Source organism: Oncorhynchus masou, unplaced genomic scaffold, assembly GCF_036934945.1.
Source record: "Oncorhynchus masou masou isolate Uvic2021 unplaced genomic scaffold, UVic_Omas_1.1 unplaced_scaffold_4355, whole genome shotgun sequence".
NCBI lineage: Eukaryota > Metazoa > Chordata > Actinopteri > Salmoniformes > Salmonidae > Oncorhynchus > Oncorhynchus masou.
This window is the reverse complement of record NW_027010747.1, coordinates 1-21895: the sequence shown is the minus strand read 5'-3', so window position 1 is coordinate 21895 and position 21895 is coordinate 1. Positions and strand designations below refer to the sequence as shown.

At 49.3% G+C, this 21895-nt stretch overlaps 1 pseudogene; it reads left to right on the top strand.

Moving 5' to 3' along the window:
* The first annotated feature begins 2589 nt into the window (after positions 1-2589).
* LOC135535037 (protein tyrosine phosphatase type IVA 3-like) lies at positions 2590-16119 on the top strand (annotated as a pseudogene).
* Positions 16120-21895: the final 5776 nt, after the last annotated feature.

Here is a 21895-nt window from a genome sequence, read left to right as displayed (position 1 = left end):
GTCCCACTGACTCTCTCTCCCCAACTAACTGTGTGTGGTTTGACTGTTAGTCCCTCTGACTCTCTCCCCAACTAACTGTGTGTGGTTTGACTGTTAGTCCCACTGACTTTCTCCTCCCCAACTAACTGTGTGGTTTGACTGTTAGTCCCACTGACTCTCTCTCCCAACTAACTGTGTGTGGTTTGACTGTTAGTCCCACTGACTTTCTCTCCCCAACTAACTGTGTGGTTTGACTGTTAGTCCCACTGACTCTCTCTCCCAACTAACTGTGTGTGGGTTTGACTGTTAGTCCCTCTGACTCTCTCCCCAACTAACTGTGTGGTTTGACTGTTAGTCCCACTGACTTTCTCTCCCCAACTAACTGTGTGGTTTGACTGTTAGTCCCACTGACTTTCTCCTCCCCAACTAACTGTGTGGTTTGACTGTTAGTCCCACTGACTCTCTCTCCCCAACTAACTGTGTGTGGTTTGACTGTTAGTCCCACTGACTTTCTCTCCCCAACTAACTGTGTGGTTTGACTGTTAGTCCCACTGACTTTCTCTCCCCAACTAACTGTGTGGTTTGACTGTTAGTCCCACTGACTCTCTCTCCCCAACTAACTGTGTGGTTTGACTGTTAGTCCCACTGACTCTCTCTCCCCAACTAACTGTGTGGTTTGACTGTTAGTCCCACTGACTTTCTCTCCCCAACTAACTGTGTGGTTTGACTGTTAGTCCCACTGACTCTCTCTCCCAACTAACTGTGTGGTTTGACTGTTAGTCCCACTGACTCTCTCTCCCCAACTAACTGTGTGTGGTTTGACTGTTAGTCCCACTGACTCTCTCTCCCCAACTAACTGTGTGTGGTTTGACTGTTAGTCCCACTGACTTTCTCTCCCCAACTAACTGTGTGTGGTTTGACTGTTAGTCCCACTGACTTTCTCTCCCCAACTAACTGTGTGTGGTTTGACTGTTAGTCCCACTGACTTTCTCCCAACTAACTGTGTGTGGTTTGACTGTTAGTCCCACTGACTTTCTCTCCCCAACTAACTGTGTGTGGTTTGACTGTTAGTCCCACTGACTCTCTCTCTCTGTGTGTGTGTGTGGTTTGACTGTTAGTCCCACTGACTCTCTCCCCAACTAACTGTGTGTGGTTTGACTGTTAGTCCCACTGACTTTCTCTCCCCAACTAACTGTGTGTGGTTTGACTGTTAGTCCCACTGACTTTCTCTCCCAACTAACTGTGTGTGGTTTGACTGTTAGTCCCACTGACTTTCTCTCCCAACTAACTGTGTGTGGTTTGACTGTTAGTCCCACTGACTCTCTCTCCCCAACTAACTGTGTGTGGTTTGACTGTTAGTCCCACTGACTCTCTCTCCCCAACTAACTGTGTGTGGTTTGACTGTTAGTCCCACTGACTTTCTCTCCCCAACTAACTGTGTGTGGTTTGACTGTTAGTCCCACTGACTTTCTCTCCCCAACTAACTGTGTGTGGTTTGACTGTTAGTCCCACTGACTTTCTCTCCCCAACTAACTGTGTGTGGTTTGACTGTTAGTCCCACTGACTTTCTCTCCCCCCAACTAACTGTGTGTGGTTTGACTGTTAGTCCCACTGACTCTCTCCTCTGTCTCTCTGTGTGTGGTTTGACTGTTAGTCCCACTGACTTTCTCTCCCCAACTAACTGTGTGTGGTTTGACTGTTAGTCCCACTGACTCTCTCTCCTCTGTCTCTCTGTGTGTGTGTGGTTTGACTGTTAGTCCCACTGACTCTCTCCTCTGTCTCTCTGTGTGTGTGGTTTGACTGTTAGTCCCACTGACTCTCTCCTCTGTCTCTCTGTGTGTGGTTTGACTGTTAGTCCCACTGACTCTCTCCTCTGTCTCTCTGTGTGTGTGGTTTGACTGTTAGTCCCACTGACTCTCTCCTCTGTCTCTCTGTGTGTGTGGTTTGACTGTTAGTCCCACTGACTCTCTCCTCTCTCTGCAGCGCTGCACTCAGGCCGGCCAGTCGTTGATGGAGTTCTTGCAGGGAGCGGTGACTACTGCCACGCCCAACATCTCAGCGCTTGAGCCCAGGCCCCCGGGGGAGGATGGCCCTGTTGCCCTGCTGCACCTCCCACCCCTGAATGCCCACAGCCAGGTCGCCCTCTCCACCCAGACCCAGACACCCCCACTCTGACTGTAGACTGACCGACGGACGGCAGGCCCACTAACTCACCAGATGGGGTAGTGAGTGTCGGTGGCCAAGGGCAGCGTAAGCTAACGGACAGCTACCTCTTCACCCCCCCAACCCCCCGGCACCTTACTCTTCACCCTGTCCAACCCCACTCTATTCCCAGCACCCCACGACACCCTGGACAGGAGAGACTTGAGAGGACCTTGTAAAGTCCTTCTGAGGTGGGGTGTTGTTGCTGGGGTTTGTTCCTCAGCCTCAGAGAGACTAGCAGGGGTGACCTGCCTTCTTGGCTTCCTGCCTGGCTTCCTGCCTGCTGTGTCAGGACAGTGTAGTGTAGCTGGTGGGCTGGGTGCTCCTCTGTCAGGGTGGGTGCGGGCCCCTGGGTCTGGGTCGACGTCGTGGCGTCTTCTCCTGAGAGGGATCCTCAGTGTGTCCAGAATGAACCGTCCGGCTCCCCGTCGAGGTCTCCTACAAGAACATGAGGTTCCTCATCACACACAACCCCACCAACGCCACACTCGACACCTTCATCGAGGTGAGACAGAGAGGAACCTTCCACACAACACCACTAACACCACTCTTATCACCTTCATCGAGGCGAGACAGAGAGGAACCTTCCACACAACACCACTAACACCACTCTTATCACCTTCATCGAGGTGAGACAGAGAGGAACCTTCCACACAACACCACTAACACCACTCTTATCACCTTCATCGAGGTGAGACAGAGAGGAACCTTCCACACAACACCACTAACACCACTCTTATCACCTTCATCGAGGTGAGACAGAGAGGAACCTTCCACACAACACCACTAACACAACTTTTATCACCTTCATCAAGGTGAGACGGAGAGGAATCTTCCAGACTGTTCTGGCTCTCGGTCGTCTAATCCTGCTGAGTTAGAAGTGGTACCTAGGTAACTGATCTAAAATCAGATTACTCCTCTGGGTTCACACTGCACGCTCTTAGCCCAGGGCTAATCTTCATCAATATTCATGTTAGGTGAAAATGGAAATGTCACAATGAATGGAATTTGATGACAATTAATATTTAAATTGGTTGACAATCTGTGATTGGCTAACCCTGAAAACTTGGTTCTAAGAACAGAGTGTGAGCCTCTCAGGGAAAACCCAGAACTGATGGAAGATCAGCATCTAGGGAAAACTTAATCCTACTCGGTCTGATTGGTATTACCACTGTAACTAGCTGTCATGTGACAGGGCGGTTACCAAATCAATCTAACTGTTATTACAACTGTCATTGTCACACCTCCGACTCATGAATGGTTTTGATGAAGTTACCTCTCCCTTTTCCAGGACCTGAAGCAGTATGGTGCAACAACAGTGGTGCGGGTGTGTGAGGTCACCTACGACAAGACTCCTCTGGAGAAGGATGGCATCACAGTCATGGTGTGCAAAGTTACACATACACACACACACACATACACACACATACACACACACACACACACACACATACACACACATACACACATACACACACATACACACACATACACACACATACACACACACACACATACATACATACACACACACACACACACACACACACACACACACACACACACATACACACATACACACATACACACATACACACACACACATACACATACACATACACATACACACACACACACATACATAGGATCCCTCTTCTCTACACTCTCTCACTAGGGTTCTATTCACTCGGAACCAAACGGATGCAAAACAGGCTGAAACGAAGGGGGACCGACCTGAATTTGTCCAATGAGAAAAGCTTTTTTTTTTTCATTTTTCTGTTGCAAGACGTTTTGTTACGGTGCCAAAAGTTCTGGTACGCTGTGCATTAATGAATACGACCCTGGTGGTGTTCAGGAGGTACAAAATGAGGTGAAACGTGGCCTGCTACTGTCTGAACTGGTCCATTGAGACTAGTCTACTGGTGTCTGAACTGGTCCATTGAGACTAGTTTACTGCTGTCTGAACTGGTCCATTGAGACTAGTTTACTGCTGTCTGAACTGGTCCATTGAGACTAGTCTACTGGTACCTGAACTGGTCCATTGAGACTAGTCTACTGGTACCTGAACTGGTCCATTGAGACTAGTCTACTGGTACCTCAACTGGTCCATTGAGACTAGTATACTGGTACCTCAACTGGTCCATTGAGACTAGTCTACTGGTACCTCAACTGGTCCATTGAGACTAGTCTACTGGTACCTCAACTGGTCCATTGAGACTAGTCTACTGGTACCTCAACTGGTCCATTGAGACTAGTCTACTGGTACCAACTGGTCCATTGAGACTAGTCTACTGGTACCTCAACTGGTCCATTGAGACTAGTATACTGGTACCTCAACTGGTCCATTGAGACTAGTCTACTGGTACCTGAACTGGTCCATTGAGACTAGTCTACTGGTACCTCAACTGGTCCATTGAGACTAGTCTACTGGTACCTCAACTGGTCCATTGAGACTAGTCTACTGGTACCTCAACTGGTCCATTGAGACTAGTCTACTCGCTCTGTTTCAAAAAAATCTCCAGTATGTTCCTACTGACCCTGTTTCCTCTCTCTCTGCCATGTGGAGGATGTTATTCATGATCTCACCCTGCTGCACATGTGTTGGAGTAGAGGAAACACTACCTCCTGTCCCGAACACACACACACACACACACACACACACACACACACACACACACATCTGGCTCAGCGTCAGGGTTTACCTCATGGTTTACTCCTCTCTTGTCTCCCAACATCCTCTCCTCTCACCTGGTCTTTCTTTTTCTTCACTCGCCTTTCTCTCTCTCCTTTCTCTCTCTCTGTCTCTCTCTCTCTCTCTCTCTCTCCTTTCTCTCCCTCTGAGTTAATAACGTTGTTGGGAGCAGAGAGCGAGTACCCTCTCAGAGGAGGGGTAGCATCAGATGAGAAGAATGTAGGGATGTAGAGATAACTAGAGGCCCGGTTACATAGGCCCTTAACCACTCTCTGTCTGTTGTGTTATCAGAGTGACAGAGTCCTCTGTCTTCTCTTCCTTCTGTGTGAGAGAGAGCCTTGTATCCTGGCTGACTGAGTCCTCTCTCTGCTCTTCCCTGTGTGAGAGAGAGCCTTGTATCCTGGCTGACTGAGTCCGGCTCTGGTCAAAGGTAGTGCACTATGTAGGGAATAGGGTGCCATTTGGGACGTACCCGTGTACACTTGCTGACTGACTGGCTCAGTGCCTCCTCTTCAATAGGAACACAGCAGAGAGCAGAAGATTAGCCACCAGCTGAGAGAGACTGGCTGGCAGGTGAAACCCAGTTCCCTGTTCCCCTCCACATCTCCCTGAACTCCAGATGAAAACCATGTTGTCTGTCTCATTCAGCACGCTGTGTAATGTGCTGTTCTGTCTGACATGGCTGGTGATGCCTTCGTTGCTCAAAGAGGTTATTTATTGGCATTATATGGAGAAATGTTACTCCCTCGATCTCTGCTTTTGCAGGTTTCTTTAGTCTTACCAGTGTATCAGTAATGGTGTGGGTATATTTGGAGGCCATATATAAACCAGTAATAACAGTGGTAAGTACCAGAGGTGCGTCCATCCACCTTGTGACTGACTTAACATAGACCATCCTCTGTAGCATGTGATAACATTCAGCTGGCTGATATAAAGGGACTGTGGACTCATTCAGGAAGTGGCCCAAAATGGCACCCTATTGTGTCCATATAGTGCACTACTTTTGTGCAGAGCTGTATGGGCCCTAATCATAAGTAGTGCACTGTACTACGAAGGGAATAGGCTGCCAGATTTGAGACCTACACTCTGCCAAACGTCTCGCTGGTTGTCGTATGAGAGTCAAGTTGCAGAGGAAGAAGGATACCATGGTGACGAGGTCTGTTCTGGGGGTTCCGAGAAACGGCCCAAGACGTTCTTCGGGCCACAATTAGAACACTGCCTCCTCCTCCTCCAAGCTCTTGTCTCAAGCGCTGGGCTGCATTGGTTGGACTTGGAATGAGCTTCACGATATGAATAGCTTACTGTTGACATACCAGGCGGCTCTGTTCACCTCTTAGTAGATGTAAATGTTATTTTTAACCACATCCTCTCTACAGTCGAAGATTCTATTAGGGAGAGATTTACTCTCAAGGTTGTCACAACAGGTTCACCCATTATGGAGTTCTGTGGCGTCAGAACAGACATGTAAAATGGACATTTCTGTATCTTCGGTGTTGTGGTGACTTCTCCTTATCTTGATGCCCACAACTTCTTTAGATATCCACAACAGGATGCAGAGCAATTCAAGGCATTTCATGTGAGGTTAGGGTCAGGCCTTGCCATGTACAGGATCCCTGTCCTTCCTGGAACATTGAACAGAGAGTAGAATGGATCCTGTTGTGGGTTTTGCCTGTGTGTGTTACTGGTAGAATGGATCATGTTGTGGATTTTGCCTGTGTGTTACTGGTAGAATGGATCCTGTTGTGGGTTTTGCCTGTGTTACTGGTAGAATGGGTCCTGCTGTGTGTGTTACTGGTAGAATGGGTCCTTCTGTGTGTGTTACTGGTAGAATGGGTCCTGCTGTGTGTGTTACTGGTAGAATGGGTCCTGCTGTGTGTGTTACTGGTAGAATGGGTCCTGCTGTGTGTGTTACTGGTAGAATGGGTCCTGCTGTGTGTGTTACTGGTAGAATGGATCCTGCTGTGTGTGTTACTGGTAGAATGGGTCCTGCTGTGTGTGTTACTGGTAGAATGGGTCCTGCTGTGTGTGTTACTGGTAGAATGGGTCCTGCTGTGTGTGTTACTGGTAGAATGGGTCCTGCTGTGTGTGTTACTGGTAGAATGGGTCCTGCTGTGTGTGTTACTGGTAGAATGGGTCCTGCTGTGTGTGTTACTGGTAGAATAGATCCTGTGTGCGTCCAAAATGGCGCCCTAATATCCTATATGTTGCATTACTTTGCACCAGAATCCTCTAGGTTCTGGTAGGGCTGTGACCTTAACAGTATCGCACATTTTTTTTCCTTGGCAAAAATGTAAACTCGAAGCAGACCAAACTCGTTGATCCTTTAACCTGCAGGTTGTTGTGGCTGTAGTTTGAAAAGCCATGTGACTCTGGATGACGACATAATGATGTTTCCAACATTATGTCTGTTTTCCCCAAAACGTTCCAGCCGCTTGATGTTTTGTTTCCTTGTCACGATACTAATGAGTATCCCGGCCCTGGTGTGGTCCCGGCCCCTGGTGTGGTCCCCGACCCCTGGTGTGGTCCCCGACCCCTGGTGTGGTCCCCGACCCCTGGTGTGGTCCCCCCGACCCTGGTGTGGTCCCCCTGACCCCTGGTGTGGTCCCCGACCCCTGGTGTGGTCCCCGACCCCTGGTGTGGTCCCGACCCCTGGTGTGGTCCCCGACCCCTGGTGTGGTCCCCGACCCCTGGTGTGGTCCCGAGCCCTGGTGTGGTCCCGAGCCCTGGTGTGGTCCCGAGCCCTGGTGTGGTCCCCGACCCCTGGTGTGGTCCTGACCCTGGGCTCTGGGTCCTATGACTCGTTTGGGATGCAGCCTGCAGTGTCCATGTGGAACGACCCTTAACCCCAGCATTGTTTTGTTTTTTTGAGAGAGAAAGTCCCAGTTGCACCCTTCTATTCATGGCAGTGTGAAATAGTGATGTCATCATAACATCTTTCCCAGCCAGGCCTGTGATCCCCTGGCTCAGCTGAGCCCCAAGGGCTTTGAAGGGAGTTGTTGTCTTGGTAACACATTGTTGTCAAACACACAAGATGTTTGTCCCTGGGAGCAGGTATTGTGGTGTTGGAAGTCCCACTCCACTAGAAGATAAGAGATGACTCTCTCTCTCTGTGTGTGTGTTTGCCAGTTAAGAACAAATTCTTATTTACAATGACGGCCTACACCGGCCAAACCCGGACGACGCTGGGACAGTTGTGCGCCGCCCTATAGGACTCCCAATCACGGCCGGATGTGATAGTGTCTGATGGGTCTCTAGTGTGACTGATCCCTCCTAGACACGCATGGTTTCCGCTTTAAGCCTTCATCTGTCCAATGGAGGAGTCAAACAGCTGGTTTGAGCATCCTTGATGCTGTATGGTGCATTAGGTCTGTATCTGACCAGGTGCTGGATGTCTTGGTTAATCTACCATCACTGTCTAATCCTTCAATGAAGGAGTGTTTGTCATTATAGAGGATGGTAGCCCAACATGGCCAGAACAATACATTGTATCCAACCGACTGATTTTAATGTACACTAGCCAAACCAATTAAATGTTGAAAACAAACAGTTCACCACAGTTCACTCAGTGAAGAAGAGGTGACCACACATCTGTTCTCTGTTGTGGTTCTGCACCAACTATAAACAAACCCCTTATAGTGTTGTCTGTGTTGACAGAAGGCTTTCCTGATGTTGTGGGTGCTGATGGAACATGTTATGTGTCCCAAATGGCACCCTATTGCCTACATTGTGCACTACCTTTGACCAGAGCCCTATTGTAGTGCACTATATAGGGAATTAGGGTACCATTTGAGATGAATCTAGGCCCTCAGATACCACCAGTCGCTGACTGAATGTTCCCACTGTTTGGATGGGAGGTGTTTGTTGAGATGTCAGGAACAGTGAAATAGTGTAGGAAGGACACAGTGTGTTGTCTGTGGGGACAGTTGGTTCATGTTGCGAGTCATGTTTAGATGACTGAGGTTGGTACACTCTGCGTTCCTCCCTGTTACGTGGGTACAGATGTCTCATTTCACAGTGTGCAGCGGCATGGAACCAGTTGTTTCAGACATGCAGCGCTTCACAAACTCTTTTAATACATTCACCCTCAGTAGGAATTCTGCTTTGTCTGGTTCCTCAGTTTGAAGTAGGTAGGGGTGCAGTGTGAGCTGCTTGGTCTCGTAAACAATGGCTCCCTCAGAGTGCCAATGCTAATCAGCTGTTTCTGTCAGAGAGACAGAACTGTACTATTTATGATGTGATGCCGAAGACCAATGTCCACATTGTGTGGACAGTTCCATTGTTTTCTAATGTGAATGTATTTTGTATTTTCCAGGACTGGGCCTTTGACGACGGTGCCCCTCCTCCCACTAAGATCGTAGATGATTGGCTGAACCTGCTGAAGACTAGGTTCCGTGAGGACCCTGGCTGCTGCGTGGCGGTGCACTGTGTTGCCGGGCTGGGACGGTACGGATCATTAAAACTCTTCTGTCTTATGGTTCTGATTGGGTGAGACAGTTGAACCAAGATCACACGGGCAGTGTCCTCCACCCACTGTGGGCCACTGTCCCAGCAGCCACCAGTCTCTCCCCTTCTCCTACAGCCTGGCCAGGGCCCTCTCTCAGCATGCAGACAGAACCAAGCCAAAGTCAACTGTTAGCCAAGGCCACTCCTTCACAACTAATCCACCGTTTATTATTCAAAGCACAGAGGTTGAGGTCTGAAAAACGTTGAAGCAGGTTTATTTCTATTGTGTGTCTAAGTGTATCCTCTCAGATTGGATCTCTACTAGTTAGCTCACCAGAACCCTGGTCAAAAGTAGTGCACTATATAGGGAATAGGGTGCCATTTGGGATGTAGCCAGTTGTCTTGTGAAATGCCAGTTAGCTGTATTCTGGTTGGCCATGCCCAGACTTGTAATGTATGTTCTGTAGTTGAGCCTCTGGACTCCCGTTGGCCGTGCCGTACATTGGATTCTACTTACGGTTGGCCCTACATTAGTTCTTATGGTTGGCCATGCTCTACATTAGTTCTTATGGTTGGCCGTGCCTTACATTAGTTCTTATGGTTGGCCGTGCCCTACATTAGTTCTTATGGTTGGCCGTTAGTTCTTATGGTTGGCTTACATTAGTTCTTATGGTTGGCCGTGCCTTACATTATGGTTCTGCCTATGTTCTTATGTTGGCCGTGCCTTACATTAGTTCTTATGGTTGGCCGTGCCCTACATTAGTTCTTATGGTTGGCCGTGCCTTACATTAGTTCTTATGGTTGGTCGTGGCCTATTAGTTCTTATGGTTGGCGCTACATTAGTTCTTATGGTTGGCCGTGCCTACATTAGTTCTATTCTTCTTACGGTTGGCCGTGCTACGTTCTTGCCGTACATTAGTTCTTATGGTTGGCCGTGCCCTACATTAGTTCTTACGGTTGGCCGTGCCCTACATTAGTTCTTATGGTTGACGGCCGTGGTCGTACATTAGTTCTTATGGTTGGCCGTGCCCTACATTAGTTCTTATGGTTGGCCGTGCCGTACATTAGTTCTTATGGTTGGCCGTGCCCTACATTAGTTCTTATGGTTGGCCGTGCCTACATTAGTTCTTATGGTTGGCCGTGCCCTACATTAGTTCTTATGGTTGGCCGTGCCCTACATTATTCTTATGGTTGGCATTACGTTCTTATGGTTGGCCGTGCCCTACATTAGTTCTTATGGTTGGCGTGCCTACATTAGTTCTTATGGTTGGCCGTGCCCTACATTAGTTCTTATGGTTGGCGTGCCCTACAATTAGTTCTTATGTTTGGCCGTGCCTTACATTAGTTCTTATGGTTGGCGTGCCCTACATTAGTTCTTATGGTTGGCCGTGCTCTACATTAGTTCTTATGGTTGGGCCGTGCCTTACATTAGTTCTTATGGTTGGCCGTGCCCTACATTAGTTCTTATGGTTGGCCGTGCCCTACATTGTTCTTATGGTTGGTCGTCTCCTACATTAGTTCTTATGGTTGGCCGTGCCCTACATTAGTTCTTATGGTTGGCCGTGCCTTACATTAGTTCTTTATGGTTGGCCGTGCCCTACATTAGTTCTTATGGTTGACGTGCCTACATTAGTTCTTATGGTTGGCCGTGCCCTACATTAGTTCTTATGGTTGGTCATGCCCTACAATTAGTTCTTATGGTTGACGTGCCTTACATTAGTTGCTTACGGTTGGTCGTGCCCTACATTGAGCAGTTCTTATGGTTGGCCGTGCCTTACATTAGTTCTTATGGTTGGCCGTGCCCTACATTAGTTCTTATGGTTGGTCGCGGCTCCTACATTAGTTCTTATGGTTTATCGCGTGCCTTACGTGGTTACTCCACGGTTGGTCAGTTCCTTACATTATTCTTATGGTTGGCCGTACCGCACATTAGTTCTTACGGTTGGCCGTGTGCCTTACATTAGTTCTTACGGTTGGCCGTGCCTTACATTAGTTCTACGGTTGGCCGTGCCCTACATTGTTCTTACGGTTGGCATGCCGATTTACATTAGTTCTGGTTGGCGTGCCATTGGTTCTTATGATGTTGGCGTGCGTACATTAGTTCTTATGGTTGGCCGTTCTTATGGTTGGCCGTGCCTTACATTAGTTCTTATGGTTGGGTCGCGCTACATTAGTTCTTATGGTTGGCGTGCACATTAGTTCTTATGGTTGGCCGTGCCTTACATTAGTTCTTATGGTTGGCCGTGCCCTACATTAGTTCTTATGGTTGGCCGTGCCTTACATTAGTTCTTATGGTTGGCCGTGCCTTACATTAGTTCTTATGGTTGGCCGTGCCCTACATTAGTTCTTATGTTTGGCCGTGCCTTACATTAGTTCTTATGGTTGGCCGTGCCTTACATTAGTTCTTATGGTTGGCCGTGCCGTACATTAGTTCTTATGGTTGGCCGTGCCTTACATTAGTTCTTATGGTTGGCCGTGCCCTACATTAGTTCTTATGGTTGGCCGTGCCCTACATTAGTTCTTATGGTTGGCCGTGCCCTACATTAGTTCTTATGGTTGGCCGTGCCCTACATTAGTTCTTATGGTTGGCCGTGCCCTACATTAGTTCTTATGGTTGGCCGTGCCCTACATTAGTTCTTATGGTTGGCCGTGCCCTACGTTCTTATGGTTGGCCGTGCTGTACATTAGTTCTTATGGTTGGCCGTGCCTTACATTAGTTCTTACGGTTGGCCGTGCCGTACATTAGTTCTTACGGTTGTCCGTGCCTTACATTAGTTCTTACGGTTGGCCGTGCCTTACATTAGTTCTTACGGTTGGCCGTGCCTTACATTAGTTCTTACGGTTGGCCGTGCCTTACATTAGTTCTTACGGTTGGCCGTGCCTTACATTAGTTCTTACGGTTGGCCGTGCCGTACATTAGTTCTTACGGTTGGCCGTGCCTTACATTAGTTCTTACGGTTGGCCGTGCCGTACATTAGTTCTTACGGTTGGCCGTGCCTTACATTAGTTCTTACGGTTGGCCGTGCCTTACATTAGTTCTTATGGTTGGCCGTGCCCTACATTAGTTCTTATGGTTGGCCGTGCCCTACAATTAGTTCTTATGGTTGGCCGTGCCCTACATTAGTTCTTATGGTTGGCCGTGCCCTACATTAGTTCTTATGGTTGGCCGTGCCCTACAATTAGTTCTTATGGTTGGCCGTGCCTTACATTAGTTCTTATGGTTGGCCGTGCCCTACATTAGTTCTTATGGTTGGCCGTGCCTTACATTAGTTCTTATGGTTGGCCGTGCCCTACATTAGTTCTTACGGTTGGCCGTGCCTTACATTAGTTCTTATGGTTGGCCGTGCCTTACATTAGTTCTTACGGTTGGCCGTGCCTTACATTAGTTCTTATGGTTGGCCGTGCCGTACATTAGTTCTTACGGTTGGCCGTGCCTTACATTAGTTCTTACGGTTGGCCGTGCCTTACATTAGTTCTTACGGTTGGCCGTGCCCTACATTAGTTCTTACGGTTGGCCGTGCCGTACATTAGTTCTTACGGTTGGCCGTGCCGTACATTAGTTCTTATGGTTGGCCGTGCCGTACATTAGTTCTTATGGTTGGCCGTGCCTTAGTTCTTATGGTTGGCCGTGCCTTACATTAGTTCTTATGGTTGGCCGTGCCCTACATTAGTTCTTATGGTTGGCCGTGCCCTACATTAGTTCTTATGGTTGGCCGTGCCTTACATTAGTTCTTATGGTTGGCCGTGCCCTACATTAGTTCTTATGGTTGGCCGTGCCCTACATTAGTTCTTATGGTTGGCCGTGCCCTACATTAGTTCTTATGGTTGGCCGTGCCCTACATTAGTTATTATGGTTGGCCGTGCCCTACATTAGTTCTTACGGTTGGCCGTGCCCTACATTAGTTCTTATGGTTGGCCGTGCCTTACATTAGTTCTTACGGTTGGCCGTGCCCTACATTAGTTCTTACGGTTGGCCGTGCCTTACATTAGTTCTTACGGTTGGCCGTGCCCTACATTAGTTCTTACGGTTGGCCGTGCCGTACATTAGTTCTTACGGTTGGCATGCCAACCAACATAACAGAGGAGTTGACTAAATAGAAGCACAAACTGATCTGGTTACCAGGCTCATTTTAGCCCTGTCCTGTCTGGTGTTCCTTCGGGTGTCCTCTATGGCAGAGGAGAGACAACGAGTCACATCTGTACCGATGGAGTATATTAGCTAGCCAGTAGAGGAGAAAATGTCTCAAATGGTACCCTATTCTATACATAGTGCACTACTTTTGACCAGAGCACTGTGGGCAATAGGGAGCCATTAAACGAGGTTAAACCAGGCCTTTGGTACTAATAATGGTTGAGCTCATTGGTAGGAAGCTGAAGGAGCCCCTGTTTCCCTCCCCTCCTGTGTTAGCTGAAGGAGCCCTGTTTCCCTCCCCTCCTGGGTAAGCTGAAGGAGCCCCCCTCCGCAATCCACTGACTTCCCCAGGCTCTTCCATTCCCCTCCTGTGTTAGCTGAAGGAGCCACCCAGCTCCCTGGCCTCCCCAGGCTCTTCCATTCCCCTTCCTGTGTTAGCTGAAGGAGCCACCCTGCCCTCCCCAGGCTCTTCTCTCCCTCCCCTCCTGTGTTAGCTGAAGGAGCCACCCAGCTCCCTGCCCTCCCCAGGCTCTTCTCTCCCTCCCCTCCTGTGTTAGCTGAAGGAACCACCCTGCCCTCCCCATGAGCTCTTCTCTCCCTCCCCTCCTGTGTTAGCTGAAGGAGCCACCCAGCTCCCTGGCCTCCCAGGCTCTTCCCTCCCTCCCCTCCTGTGTTAGCTGGAAGGAGCCTGGGCTCCTGCCCTCCCCAGGCTCTTCTCTCCCTCCCTCTCCTGTGTTAGCTGAAAGGAGCCACCCTGCTCCCTGCCCTCCCCAGGCTCTTCCTCCCTCCCTCCTGTGTTAGCTGAAAGAGCCACCCAGCTCCCCTGCCCTCCCCAGGCTCTTCTCTCCCTCCTCTCATGTGACCCAGCTGGAAGGAGCCACCTGCCTCCCCAGGCTCTTCTCTCTCCCTCCTGTGGTGGCTGAAAGGAGCTACCTGCCTCTGGGCTCTTCTCTCTCCACTCCCCTCCACTGTATTGTACGGAAAGACACCTGCCATACGACTCTTATCTCACTCCCTCCTGGTTGTACGGAAGGAGCCACCCTGCCCTCCCAGGCTCTTCTCTCCCTCCCTCCTGTATTTGGCACAGGAAGGAGCCACCCAGCTCTGGCACATGCAGGGCTCTTCCCTCCCTCCCCCTGTGTTAGCTTCAGGGAAGGAGCCACCCAGCTCCCTGGCCTCCCCAGGCTCTTCCCTCCCTCCCTCCTGTGTTAGCTGAAGGAGCACTTCCAGCTCCCTGGCCTCCCCAGGCTCTTCCCTCCCTCCCCTCCTGTGTTAGCTGAAGGAGCCACTGCCCTCCCCCCAGCTCTTCTCCCCACTCTGCCTCATATGTTGTGGAAAGGAGCCCCTACTTCCCTCCCAGGCTCTTCCATACTCCCTCCCCTCCTGTGTTAGCTGAAGGAGCCGCCTGCCACTCCCCAGCTCTTCTCTCCACTCCCACTCCTGTGTTTGGCTGAAGGAGCCACCTGCTTCTCCCAGGCTCTTCTTCTCCTCCTCTGTGTGGCTGAAGGAAGCTTTTCAGCATATCTGGGTTGGTGAGCACCGTCTATCTCTGAGGCGATACTGGAGACGTCCTCTGGGACTCGTCTGTGGTTTTTGACAGGGCGCCAATGTTTACTTTACTCTGAACTGTTTGTTGTCCTGTTAATCAGCTGGGGAGTCTTTGGCTTTCAGCTGGTAACCTCTGCAACATCTCAGTGGTCTGGGGGCTGATATGGCTTGACAGGGTAGAGTTAGACAGATGAATATGTTTGAATGTCTCGTGTCTATGCAGGCAGGCACCTCATCTGTTTCACTGATTCCTAGAAGTCCCGTGTTTGTGTTCGTGGTGTTATGCTCTTCAGCTCTCTATTTCCACACTGACTTACCGTAACCACAGCAACAACCCATATAAGGCTAGAAAAGGGGAAAGTGGGCGACAGCTTTTCCTAATGATTTGTTACCTGTAAATATTAGTGGCCAAATACAGCACAACTAGTTCCAGCTCTTAACGCGCTGCAGGGCTTTCCTTTGTCCAAACCAGAATGAACTCCATTCCCTGGGAACTGTCTGTGTTGTGACAACATGTGGAAGACGGGCTGCAGGGCATAACAGGAAGGACACTCAGTGGAAGTCTTTAATTCCCCGTCTTAATATGGGAATGCTGTTTCATAGCTTTTGTCTGAAATGGCACTATATTCCTATTGGTGCAGTTTTCTTTTGACCCAGGGCCTAAAGGTTCTGACTGTGTCTTTAAGTCCCAGTATTCAGTAGCAGTCTGACTGTGTCTTTTAAGTCCCGGTGACCTGGTAGTTAGAGCGTTGGTAACAGATCTGACTGTGTCTTTAAGTCCCAGCAACTCAGTGGTTAGAGCGTCAGTAGCAGTCTGACTGTGTCTTTAAGTCCACAGTATTAGTAGCAGTCTGACTGTGTCTTTAAGTCCCAGTATTAGTAGCAGTCTGACTGTACTTAAGTCCCAGTAACCTGTGGTTAGAGCGGTTTGTAGTAGCAGTCTGACTGTGTCTTTAAGTCCTGTATTAGTAGCAGTCTGACTGTGTCTTTAAGTCCCAGTATTAGTAGCAGCATGTGTAAAGGCTGTTTCTTTGTGTTCTCCCCTCCAGGGCTCCTGTGCTGGTGGCTCTGGCTCTGATCTGAGGCGGATGAAGTATGAGGAGGCAGTTCAGTTCATCAGGCAGTATGTACACCTCACCTCTAGATTCAGTTCATCAGGCAGTATGTACACCTCACCCTCTAGATTCAGTTCATCAGGCAGTATGTACACCTCACCTCTAGATTCAGTTCATCAGGCAGTATGTACACCTCACCTCCAGATTCAGTTCATTAGGCAGTATGTACACCTCTACCTCTAGATTCAGTTCATCAGGCAGTATGTACACCTCACCTCTAGATTCAGTTCATTGGTGTGTGTACACCCTCACCTCAGATTCAGTTCATCAGGCAGTATGTACACCTCACCTCTGGATTCATACAGTTCATCAGGCAGTATGTACACCTCACCTCAGATTCAGTTCAGTTCATCAGGCAGTATCAACACCACCCCTCCTCAGATTCAGTTCCCAGTTCATCAGGCAGTATGTACACCTCACCTCTTAGATTCAGTTCATTCAGCAGTATGTACACCTCCCTCCAGATTCAGTTCATTAGGCAGTATGTACACCTCACCTCCAGATTCAGTTCATTAGGCAGTATGTACACCTCTACCTCTAGATTCAGTTCATCAGGCAGTATGTACACCTCACCTCTAGATTCAGTTCATTAGGGCAGTATGTACACCTCACCTCCAGATTCAGTTCATCAGGCAGTATGTACACCTCACCTCTAGATTCAGTTCTGTTCATCAGGCAGTATGTACACCTCACCTCTAGATTCAGTTCATCAGGCAGTATGTACACCTCACCTCCAGATTCAGTTCATTAGGCAGTATGTACACCACCTCTAGATTCAGTTCATTCGGCATGTACACCTCACTCCAGATTCAGTTCATCAGGCAGTATGTACACCTCACCTCCAGATTCAGTTCAGTTCATCAGGCAGTATGTTCACCTCACCTCTAGATTCAGTTCAGTTCATCAGGCAGTATGTACACTCACCTCTAGATTCAGTTCAGTTCATCAGGCAGTATGTACACTCACCTCTAGATTCAGTTCAGTTCATCAGGCAGTATGTACACCTCACCTCTAGATTCAGTTCTGTTCATCAGGCAGTATGTACACCCCTCACTCTAGATTCAGTTCTGTTCATCAGGCAAAGTATGTACACCTCACCTCTAGATTCAGTTCATTAGGCAGTATGTACACCTCACCTCTAGATTCAGTTCATTAGGCAGTATGTACAATTCAGGTTCAGTTCAGTTCATCAGGCAGTATGTACACTCACCTCCAGATTCAGTTCATTAGGCAGTATGTACACCTCACCTCTAGATTCAGTTCATTAGGCAGTATGTACACCAGGTTCAGTTCAGTTCATCAGGCAGTATGTACACCTCACCTCCAGATTCAGTTCATTAGGCAGTATGTACACCTCACCTCTAGATTCAGTTCAGTTCATCAGGCAGTATGGGTACACCAGATTCAGTTCAGTTCATCAGGCAGTATGTACACCAGATTCAGTTTAGTTCAGTTTATCAGGCAGTAGGAACATCTCACCTTCCGTCTCTTGATGTTTTTAAGGAGAATGGAAGTCCACTCAACCTTTTAGTTTTGTTCCCGTTTCATCTGACAGCTGTATATTTAGATGGGGACATCATGAGGAGGGAGAAAGGATTGAACCGCTCTGTACTGAGGGGGATTATGGGACATCATGAGGAGGAGAAGGGATTGAACCGCTCTGTACTGAGGGGGATTATGGGACATCATGAGGAGGAGAAAGGGATTGAACCGCTCTGTACTGAGGGGGATTATGGGACATCATGAGGAGGGGAGAAAGGATTGAACCGCTCTGTACTGAGGGAGGATTATGGGACATCATGAGGAGGGAGAAAGGGATTGAACCGCTCTGTACTGAGGAGGATTATGGGACATCATGAGGAGGGAGAAAGGATTAACCGCCTGTACTGAGGAGGATTATGGGACATCATGAGGAGGGAGAAAGGGATTGAACCGCTCTGTACTGAGGGGGATTATGGGACATCATGAGGAGGGAGAAAGGGATTGAACCGCTTCTGTATTGAGGAGGATTAGGGGACATCATGAGGAGGGAGAAAGGGATTGAACCGCCTGTACTGAGGAGGATTATGGGACATCAAGAGGAGGGAGAAAGGGATTGAACACTGAGGAGGATTAGGGACATCATGAGGAGGGAGAAAGGGATTGAACCGCTTCTGTACTGAGGAGGATTATGGACATCATGAGGAGGGAGAAAGGGATTGAACCGCTCTGTACTGAGGAGGATTATGGGACATCATGAGGAGGGAGAAAGGGATTGAACCGCTCTGTACTGAGGGGGATTATGGGACATCATGAGGAGGGAGAAAGGGATTGAACCGCTCTGTACTGAGGGGGATTATGGGACATCATGAGGAGGGAGAAAGGGATTGAACCGCTCTGTACTGAGGGGGATTATGGGACATCATGAGGAGGGAGAAAGGGATTGAACCGCTCTGTACTGAGGGGGATTATGGGACATCATGAGGAGGGAGAAAGGGATTGAACCGCTCTGTACTGAGGAGGATTATGGGACATCATGAGGAGGGAGAAAGGGATTGAACCGCTCTGTACTGAGGAGGATTATGGGACATCATGAGGAGGGAGAAAGGGATTGAACCGCTCTGTACTGAGGGGGATTATGGGACATCATGAGGAGGGAGAAAGGGATTGAACCGCTCTGTACTGAGGGGGATTATGGGACATCATGAGGAGGGAGAAAGGGATTGAACCGCTCTGTACTGAGGGGGATTATGGGACATCATGAGGAGGGAGAAAGGGATTGAACCGCTCTGTACTGAGGGGGATTATGGGACATCATGAGGAGGGGAGAAAGGGATTGAACCGCTCTGTACTGAGGAGGATTATGGGACATCATGAGGAGGGAGAAAGGGATTGAACCGCTCTGTACTGAGGGGGATTATGGGACATCATGAGGAGGGAGAAAGGGATTGAACCGCTCTCTGTACTGAGGAGGATTATGGGACATCATGAGGAGGGAGAAAGGGATTGAACCGGGCCTGTACTGAGGGGGATTATGGGACATCATGAGGAGGGAGAAAGGGATTGAACCGCCTGTACTGAGGGGGATTGTGGGACATCATGAGGAGGGAGAAAGGGATTGAACCGCTCTGTACTGAGGGGGATTATGGGACATCATGAGGAGGGAGAAAGGGATTGAACCGCTTGTACTGAGGAGGATTATGGGACATCATGAGGAGGAGAAAGGGATTGAACCGCCTGTACTGAGGAGGATTATGGGACATCATGAGGAGGGAGAAAGGGATTGAACCGCTCTGTACTGAGGGGGATTATGGGACATCATGAGGAGGGAGAAAGGGATTGAACCGCTTGTACTGAGGGGATTATGGGACATCATGAGGAGGGAGAAAGGGATTGAACCGTTTGTACTGGAGGGGGATTATGGGACATCATAAGGAGGAGGGAAAAGGGATTGGAACCGCTCTGTACTGAGGGGGATTATGGGACATCATGAGGAGGGAGAAAGGGATTGAACCTGAGGGGGATTATGGGACATCTGTACTGAGGGGGATTATGGGACATCATGAGGAGGGAGAAAGGGATTGAACCGCTCTGTACTGAGGGGGATTATGGGACATCATGAGGAGGGAGAAAGGGATTGAACCGCTCTGTACTGAGGGGGATTATGGGACATCATGAGGAGGGAGAAAGGATTGAACCGCTCTGTACTGAGGAGGATTATGGGACATCATGAGGAGGGAGAAAGGATTGAACCGCTCTGTACTGAGGAGGATTATGGGACATCATGAGGAGGGAGAAAGGGATTGAACCGCTCTGTACTGAGGGGGATTATGGGACATCATGAGGAGAGAAAGGGATTGAACCGCTCTGTACTGAGGGGATTATGGGACATCATGAGGAGGGAGAAAGGGATTGGAACCGCTCTGTACTGAGGAGGATTATGGGACATCATGAGGAGGGAGAAAGGGATTGAACCGCTCTGTACTGAGGGGGATTATGGACATCATGAGGAGGGAGAAAGGGATTGAACCGCTCTGTACTGAGGGGGATTATGGGACATCATGAGGAGGGAGAAAGGGATTGAACCGCTCTGTACTGAGGGGGATTATGGGACATCATGAGGAGGGAGAAAGGGATTGAACCGCCTACTGAGGGGGATTATGGGACATCATGAGGAGGGAGAAAGGGATTGAACCGCTCTGTACTGAGGGGATTATGGGACATCATGAGGAGGGAGAAAGGGATTGAACCGCTCTGTACTGAGGGGGATTATGGGACATCATGAGGAGGGAGAAAGGATTGGAACCGTCCTGTACTGAGGGGGATTATGGGACATCATGATGGGAGGGAGAAAGGGATTGAACCGGGTTTGCACAGGGGGATTATGGGACATCATAAGGAGGGAGAAAGGATTGAACCGCTCTGTACTGAGGGGATTATGGGACATCATGAGGAGGGAGAAAGGATTGAACCGCTCTGTACTGAGGGGGATTATGGGACATCATGAGGAGGGAGAAAGGATTGAACCGCTCTGTACTGGAGGGGGATTATGGGACATCATGAGGAGGGAGAAAGGGATTGAACCGCCCTGTACTGAGGGGGATTATGGGACATCATGAGGAGGGAGAAAGGGATTGAACCGCTCTGTACTGAGGGGGATTATGGGACATCATGAGGAGGGAGAAAGGGATTGAACCGCTCTGTACTGAGGGGGATTATGGGACATCATGAGGGAGGGAGGGAGAACCGGATGGGGGATTACCGGAGGGAGAAAGGATTAACCTCTTGTACTGAGGGGGATTATGGGACATCATGAGGAGGAGAAAGGGATTGAACCGCTCTGTACTGAGGGGGATTATGGGACATCATGAGAGAGGGAGAAATGGGATTGAAACCGCCTCTGTACTGAGGGGGATTATGGGACATCATGAGGAGGGAGAAAGGGATTGAACCGCCTGTACTGAGGGGGATTATGGGACATCATAAGGAGGGAGAAAGGATTGAACCGCCCTGTACTGAGGAGGATTATGGGACATCATGAGGAGGGAGAAAGGGATTGAACCGCTCTGTACTGAGGGGGATTATGGGACATCATGAGGAGGGAGAAAGGGATTGAACCGCTCTGTACTGAGGGGGATTATGGGACATCATGAGGAGGGAGAAAGGGATTGAACCGCTCTGTACTGAGGAGGATTATGGGACATCGGAGGGAGAAGGGATTGAACCTGTACTGAGGGGGATTATGGGACATCATGAGGAGGGAGAAAGGATTGAACCGCCTCTGTACTGAGGGGGATTATGGGACATCATGAGGAGGGAGAAAGGGATTGAACCGCTTCTGTACTGAGGGGGATTATGACATCATGAGGAGGGAGAAAGGGATTGAACCGCTTCTGTACTGAGGGGGGATTATGGGACATCATGAGGGGGAGAAAGGGATTTCCAGGGACATCATGAGGAGGAGAAAGGATTGAACCGCTCTGTACTGAGGGGGATTGTGGGACATCATGAGGAGGGAGAAAGGGATTGAAATCGCTTGTACTGAGGGGGATTATGGGACATCATGAGGAGGAGAAAGGGATTGAACCGCTCTGTACTGAGGGGGATTATGGGACATCATGAGGAGGGAGAAAGGGATTGGAAACCGCTCTGTACTGAGGGGGATTATGGGACATCATGAGGAGGGAGAAAGGGATTGAACCGCTCTGTACTGAGGGGGATTATGGGACATCATGAGGAGGGAGAAAGGGATTGAACCGCTCTGTACTGAGGGGGATTATGGGACATCATGAGGAGGGAGAAAGG